Source organism: Bufo bufo, chromosome 11 (assembly GCF_905171765.1).
Source record: "Bufo bufo chromosome 11, aBufBuf1.1, whole genome shotgun sequence".
NCBI lineage: Eukaryota > Metazoa > Chordata > Amphibia > Anura > Bufonidae > Bufo > Bufo bufo.
The window spans coordinates 28,964,435-28,970,434 of NC_053399.1; positions in this window are offsets into that span (position 1 = coordinate 28,964,435).

Genomic DNA, 6,000 nt, shown 5'->3' on the forward strand with positions numbered 1-6,000 from the left:
TTATATTTTTTTTCTTACAAAGTCTCATATTCCACTAACTTGTGTCAAAAAATAAAATCTCACATGAACTCACCATACCCCTCACGGAATCCAAATGCGTAAAAATTTTTAGACATTTATATTCCAGACTTCTTCTCACGCTTTAGGGCCCCTAGAATGCCAGGGCAGTATAAATACCCCACATGTGACCCCATTTCGGAAAGAAGACACCCCCAGGTATTCCGTGAGGGGCATATTGAGTCCATGAAAGATTGAAATTTTTGTCCCAAGTTAGCGGAAAGGGAGACTTTGTGAGAAAAAAATAAATAAATAAATTTCCGCTAACTTGTGCCAAAAAAAAAAATGTCTATGATTTCACCATGCCCCTCATTGAATACCTTGGGGTGTCTTCTTTCCAAAATGGGGTCACATGTGGGGTATTTATACTGCCCTGGCATTCTAGGGGCCCTAAAGCGTGAGAAGAAGTCTGGGATCCAAATGTCTAAAAATGCCCTCATAAAAGGAATATGCGCATCTAGGCTGCAAAAAAGTGTCACACATCTGGTATCTCCGTACTCAGGAGAAGTTGGGGAATGTGTTTTGGGGTGTCATTTTACATATACCCATGCTGGGTGAGAGAAATATCTTGGCAAAAGACAACTTTTCCCATTTTTTTATACAAAGTTGGCATTTGACCAAGATATTTATCTCACCCAGCATGGGAATATGTAAAATGACACCCCAAAACACATTCCCCAACTTCTCCTGAATACGGAGATACCACATGTGTGGCACTTTTTTGCAGCCTAGGTGGGCAAAGGGGCCCACATTCCAAAGAGCACCTTTCGGATTTCACAGGTCATTTACCTACTTACAACACATTAGGGCCCCTGGAAAATGCCAGGGCAGTATAACTACCCCACAAGTGACCCCATTTTGTAAAGAAGACACCCCAAGGTACTCCGTGAGAGGCATGGCAAGTTCCTAGAATTTTTTATTTTTTGTCACAAGTTAGTGGAAAATGATGATTTTTTTAAATTTATTTTTTTCCTTACAAAGTCTCATATTCCACTAACTTGTGACAAAAAATAAAAACTTCCATGAACTCACTATGCCCATCAGCGAATACCTTGGGGTGTCTTCTTTCCAAAATGGGGTCACTTGTGGGGTAGTTATACTGCCCTGGCATTCTAGGGGCCCAAATGTGTGGTAAGGAGTTTGAAATCAAATTCTGTAAAAAATGACCAGTGAAATCCGAAAGGTGCTCTTTGGAATATGGGCCCCTTTGCCCACCTAGGCTGCAAAAAAGTGTCACACATCTGGTATCTCCGTATTCAGGAGAAGTTGGGGAATGTGTTTTGGGTGTCATTTTACATATACCCATGCTGGGTGAGAGAAATATCTTGGCAAAAGACAACTTTTCCCATTTTTTTATACAAAGTTGGCATTTGACCAAGATATTTCTCTCACCCAGCATGGGTATATGTAAAATGACACCCCAAAACACATTCCCCAACTTCTCCTGAATACGGAGATACCACATGTGTGGCACTTTTTTGCAGCCTAGGTGGGCAAAGGGGCCCACATTCCAAAGAGCACCTTTCGGATTTCACAGGTCATTTACCTACTTACAACACATTAGGGCCCCTGGAAAATGCCAGGGCAGTATAACTACCCCACAAGTGACCCCATTTTGTAAAGAAGACACCCCAAGGTACTCCGTGAGAGGCATGGCAAGTTCCTAGAATTTTTTATTTTTTGTCACAAGTTAGTGGAAAATGATGATTTTTTTTAATTTATTTTTTTCCTTACAAAGTCTCATATTCCACTAACTTGTGACAAAAAATAAAAACTTCCATGAACTCACTATGCCCATCAGCGAATACCTTGGGGTGTCTTCTTTCCAAAATGGGGTCACTTGTGGGGTAGTTATACTGCCCTGGCATTCTAGGGGCCCAAATGTGTGGTAAGGAGTTTGAAATCAAATTCTGTAAAAAATGACCAGTGAAATCCGAAAGGTGCTCTTTGGAATATGGGCCCCTTTGCCCACCTAGGCTGCAAAAAAGTGTCACACATCTGGTATCTCCGTATTCAGGAGAAGTTGGGGAATGTGTTTTGGGTGTCATTTTACATATACCCATGCTGGGTGAGAGAAATATCTTGGCAAAAGACAACTTTTCCCATTTTTTTATACAAAGTTGGCATTTGACCAAGATATTTCTCTCACCCAGCATGGGTATATGTAAAATGACACCCCAAAACACATTCCCCAACTTCTCCTGAATACGGAGATACCACATGTGTGGCACTTTTTTGCAGCCTAGGTGGGCAAAGGGGCCCATATTCCAAAGAGCACCTTTCGGATTTCACTGGTCATTTTTTACAGAATTTGATTTCAAACTCCTTACCACACATTTGGGCCCCTAGAATGCCAGGGCAGTATAACTACCCCACAAGTGACCCCATTTTGGAAAGAAGACACCCCAAGGTATTCGCTGATGGGCATAGTGAGTTCATGGAAGTTTTTATTTTTTTGTCACAAGTTAGTGGAATATGAGACTTTGTAAGAAAATAAAAAATAAAAAATCATCATTTTCCGCTAACTTGTGACAAAAAATAAAAAGTTCTATGAACTCACTATGCCCATCAGCGAATACCTTAGGGTGTCTACTTTCCGAAATGGGGTTATTTGTGGGGTGTTTGTACTGTCTGGGCACTGTAGAACCTCAGGAAACATGACAGGTGCTCAGAAAGTCAGAGCTGCTTCAAAAAGCGGAAATTCACATTTTTGTACCATAGTTTGTAAACGCTATAACTTTTACCCAAACCATTTTTTTTTTTTTACCCAAACATTTTTTTTTTATCAAAGACATGTAGAACAATAAATTTAGAGCAAAATTTATATATGGATGTCGTTTTTTTTGCAAAATTTTACAACTGAAAGTGAAAAATGTCATTTTTTTGCAAAAAAAATCGTTAAATTTCGATTAATAAAAAAAGTAAAAATGTCAGCAGCAATGAAATACCACCAAATGAAAGCTCTATTAGTGAGAAGAAAAGGAGGTAAAATGCATTTGGGTGGTAAGTTGCATGACCCAGCAATAAACGGTGAAAGTAGTGTAGGTCAGAAGTGTAAAAAGTGGCCTGGTCTTTCAGGGTGTTTAAGCTATAGGGGCTGAGGTGGTTAAAGGGAGTCTTTCACGCCGATTGACCATATTAACCTAATAACAGACTTATGTCCACGGCATCCCCCCTATTAAATCTGTGCTTACCGTATGTTGCTTGCTATCATCGTTCTGCCGAAAAACACTTTTAATCCATATGCAAATTAAGCTGTGAAGGTGCCCAGGGGCGGCGTTACAACGGCCGGTGCCCAGGCCCCTGGGTCATTTTCATACGAATCCACTCCCTCTCCGCCGCGTCTGCCCGCCCTTGGTCTCTGCTCTAACCTCCCTCCTCCGTAATCCTGCGCATGCGCCGATGACCGCGATATCGGCGCGTGCGCATTGAATGACCACAGTCTGGCCGGGGCATCACAGTTTACTGTGCGCATGCGCCAGCCCCGGCCTAACTTACGTTCTTGCCGTGATCACAGCATCACGGCAAGAACGTAAGTTAGGCCCGAGCCGGCGCATGCGCACAGTAAACTGTCATGCCCCGGCCAGACTGTGGTCATTCAATGCGCACGCGCCGATATCGCAGTCATCGGCGCATGCGCAGGATTACGGAGGAGGGAGGTTAGAGCAGAGACCAAGGGCGGGCAGACGCGGCGGAGGGGGAGTGGATTCGTATGAAAATGACCCAGAGGCCTGGGCACCGGCCGTTGTAACGCCGCCCCTGGGTACCTTCACAGCCTAATTTGCATATGGATTAAAAGTGTTTTTCGGCAGAACGATGATAGCAAGCAACATACGGTAAGCACAGTTTTAATAGGGGGGATGCCGTGGACATAAGTCTGTTATTAGGTTAATACGGTGAATCGGCGTGAAAGACTCCCTTTAAACAATAGGTCATCTTCTGATGACACATTCCCTTTAACAATGTCCAAATGTGAACCCTTTAAATGGCGTGCAGTAAAACTCATCTCTGAACCTAAGATTTGGGGAAATATTTCAGATTTCGATTTCTAATCCATGGATTGGCTGGAATATAAATTCTCAGGTATCTGATATTGGGAAATTCATGACTAGAGATAAGCGAATTTCCGCTTATGAAATTCGTTCACACTTCGTTTGTTGGTAAAAGGTGAATTGCGTTATGGATTCCGTTACCTTCAGTAAAGTATGTAGCAAGTACAAAATTTCCACATTTTCACTCGGATTATGCAAAGCTTGATAAACAGGAAGTCTAAGAACATAAAAGCTGATGTACTGAGAGTAATTTACTAAGCAGATCACTTTTGGACTCACGGTTAAATGACATCTCTTTTACTTTGCACTATTTGTCATAAATCTCCAAGTACACAATCCCCTTATGTAATTATTACTAAGTAGGGCATATAAGCGACCTAAAGGGGTCAATATTACTATGTGGGGAGCAAAGAAGGCACTATTACTGCATGAGGTATAATTCAGGGAACTATCTATTAGGCCTTAATATTATTTTAGGACATTATCTACCTGCCACCATTATTTTGGAGTCACTATCTGTGTGCTATTATTATTTATTTCTTAAGTACAGTACTTGAGGGCAAGACATCTTCATACCTGGAAGAAGTCATCACGATGGCCTGGGCTGGATAAAGAAGAAAAGGGAACGTGAATGTCTTTAATCAGAGAAGATGTGACAGTTAAAGGGCGTCATTTATTAATCTGAAATACACCTAAATTAGGCGTATTTCAGGCGGTTAGTTGTGCCGCTATCTGCGAATTCGCCCCACTCACGTCTTTGTGGGCGTTGCGTGGGAAGGGGGGCGAGCCAGCAGGCCCGTCTCATTCACCGTTTTCTATACCTGTTTTAGGTGTAGAAAAGAAGTCTAAATTTAAGACACCAGGGAAGTTATCTTACATTTAGAAGCTGAAGTTATGGAGAGGTCGGCACCTCTCCATAACTTTGGTGGATCCTCCGCCAGCTATGGGGCTTTATTAGGACCTGCGTCTAAAACGCTGGCCTTAATAAATATACCCCAAAGTGTCTAAAAATTGCCTTTAAATATAATTGTTTTTAGAATATGAAGATATTTGAAGATAACAAGGGGCCACTTATTTTAACCTTTGCACTGGGTCTACCAATACAGGGGTAATATAACAGTCCTGATCGTGTGTGCTATGGAATTCCCTGTTTGGCCACAGTATCAGACATTTGCAAGACACACAAAAAAATATGTATGAATGCATATTTCATCATCACCTCCAAGATGCAGCCTTGAAGGCAAGGTAGAAGCTGTTGGAAGCCTAGAAGAAGCTATATACTTACACAACTAAGGACATTGACAATACAAATTACCAACAAGGAAATAATTGCATGCCTTGATTGTTGTAAATTATCATATATTATACAAGAGAAATAAACGATTAAAGGAGACTTTATTGCATCAGTATATCAGAATGGTTACCGACATTGCTGCCTTACCTGGTTTGGAAATGGTGTTGTGGGTCATTTACAGGCGCCGATGGAGCAGGCAATTGTCAAGAAGGGACCGTTCCTTCCCAATAATTGCCTGCTGATCAGTGGAGAAAAGAGATGCATTTACATAAAGCATTCTCCTCCACTGCATGGGGCGAGTGATGTCTACTGCTATCACGGTCGGCGTGGCTATCACATACGTGACACAGAGGGAGGGAACGAGGAAGGCCCTGCCCAAGTGAGAGGGAAGGTGGTGACCCCTGACTCACCTGGCGGCTGGCACCTGGCTGCCCTGACGTCCCTAGACGGGTTCCTCACCCGTACGCCGATCACGTGCCTAAAGCCCTGGCTTTCCCTGAGCTGAGCCCTAGATAGTGAACAGGGAGGTGGGAACACTAGTCCGCACCACTAGCTCTAAGGGAAAACACCAAGGGGAGGACAGACAACACAGACTGA